This window comes from Octodon degus, unplaced genomic scaffold (genome assembly GCF_000260255.1).
Source record: "Octodon degus isolate 3935 unplaced genomic scaffold, OctDeg1.0 scaffold00122, whole genome shotgun sequence".
NCBI classification, from domain to species: domain Eukaryota; kingdom Metazoa; phylum Chordata; class Mammalia; order Rodentia; family Octodontidae; genus Octodon; species Octodon degus.
In genome coordinates this window covers 4635764-4638257 of record NW_004524698.1, presented here as the reverse complement: position 1 = coordinate 4638257, position 2494 = coordinate 4635764, and positions in this window count along the sequence as shown.

Genomic DNA, 2494 nt, shown 5'->3' with positions numbered 1-2494 from the left:
TGGTGAAGATGGAGATTGATTATGGGGCAGTTGCAAGGTTCAGAAAAGATGTGATGGCAGTTTGGCATCTACACTGTGCTAAAAAATAATTTAGGGAAAATAATAATCCAAGGAAAAAATTCCATTATTGTGATACACACAGCCATAGAGAACATAAAATTGTATTTGTTTCTACAGTACTAATTTTTCTACATGGAAATTTGGGATATATATCTCTGTAAACAGTGATTTTAAACTTGATGTTCTAGAATTTCTTCATGTTATAAAATATTTTCCAAATATATTAAACATCTGAATAGTATTAATACCTGCCACTGTCCACTTAATTGCTCTCCACTGTTGTTCTCTTTAGGCTGCATTCAATATTTTGCTACTCTAAATTACATTGAATTTTTATTACTACGGCTTCACTATTGAATGCCAGTATGTAATAACTAGGATAGAAGCTATGAACATTTTAAATTTTATGTTTATTCTAAATATCTTCAAATTCAAGGATATTTTTAAACAGGAGCATTTTATTATTTTCAGGTTGAGGCAATAGTAAAATTAGGTGAACAAACTGTTTTAAGATAAAATTCTCATTCATTTAGTGCCTACTGAACACCAGTTCTGTCCCAGCAACTCTCCAGATATGAATACAAAGAAAAGGAAAGCATCTTCTTTTCCTCAGATAGATTTACATTTATAATTCTAAAAGAGTAAAACATTCACAAATGATTTATTTCCATAAACATTTTAACAGTTTACTTGAATTCCTACTTAGATTTCAAATTATTTTCATATAAATAATTACTGGGTAAATTTTAACTCCCTATAAAATTATCAAATATTATAAATTAGTAGTCAAAATTAATATACTTTTCTTTTGCTATAAATAAAAGGACCTAAATTTGTAGCCTAGTATAAGATGTGACTAGTATCATTCAATGGACTATCTAAAGGGAAAATTAAGTTTCTACGAGAGGCCAAATCCATCTGTAAGGGAAACCCTTTTCAATCCTATCCCTATTTCCAAAGAGCCAGGATTCAATCTCTACTTGCTCATTCACTGAACAATGTCTTTGGAATGTTCCAAATGTCTTTGGAATGTTATCTGGTAGACGCTGAAGACTGGTGAACAAAACAGACAAAAGAAAAATCTAATAAATATATAATGTCTTTGTTTCTTCTTGGTGTAACTGATAATTCAGACTGGATAATTTTTTTTAATGGGTTTAGTTCAGGGTCTACAGTGTTTCATGTTTCACTGTGTAGCTCAGACTCATAGTGATTCTTCTGTTTTCAGCCTCCAAAGAACTGGAATTACAGGCATGTGCCACCATGCCCAGTCTCAGTCACTGTCTCAGCCTGCCTTGGGGGCAGGGCCGGCACAGCTTGTGGTGCCTGGGATCTAATCCCGGTCCCTGCACTCTGCCTAAGCAGGTTCTCTAGTCTGCTGAGCTATCCAGCTGGCCCAGACTGGGTAATTCATGAGAAATAAATGTTTATGTAATTCACAGCTCTGGAGGGTGGGCAGTCCAAGAGCATGACTGGCATCCAAGGAAGGGCTTTTTGCTGCATCATAAAATGGAGTAGGACATCACTTGGAGAAACAGAGCACACAGGCCACAGTTTTGATAACAAAGCCATTCTTGCAGGAACCCATTAACCCATAAGTGGATTAATCCATTCATAAAGACAGAACCCTCATGACTCTGTCACCTTCCAAAGGTCTCATCTGTCAACACAGCTATATTGGGGACCATGTATTCATGAGCTTTGAAGGGGACAAACTATAACAAACCATATCACACAATGAATAGCATATGTAGGCTATCTGTAAATGTGGAGCGAAATAAGAGGAGACCAGGCAAGGCAGCCTGGGAAAATTGGCAGAGAAAGGAAGGTGTGGTGATGTTAATTAGAAGGAGAACAGCCTTCATTGAGATGTTAACTTTGGAGCAAGGACCAGAAGGAGGTGAAGGCAGCAGCCATTTAGATTAGATCTGAAAGTAGAGGAGTCTAAGTGACAGAAAAGCCAGGGCCAATGACATCAAAGCAGTAAGGGTTGTAAGAGGCACTCAGACCCTTTCTTCTGCCCCCATCCTACTTGCAGGTCCATGAGCTCAAAGAGATGAATTCACCCCTCATGTGTCACTTATGCCAGTAACATAGACTACACATGCTTATGTCTCCATAGTGTCAGGATTTATGGAATAACAATAACTCACAGGCCACATTAATTTCCTTAGCCTTGTACTCAAGGTCTACCTGACAGCCAAGTAAACCAGGTAATCACAGGTTCTCTTATTCCAATCTCAATTATAATATATTTAACACTCAAATTGCACTTCACTCAAAAACATATATGTCTGAATCTTGGAAACAACCAAGATGCCTATCACCTGAGGAATGGTTGAAAAAGATGTGGTATTTTTACACAATGGAGTATTATTCAGCTATAAAGAATGATAAACTCGAAGCCTTTATATTGAAGTGGATGCCACTTGAA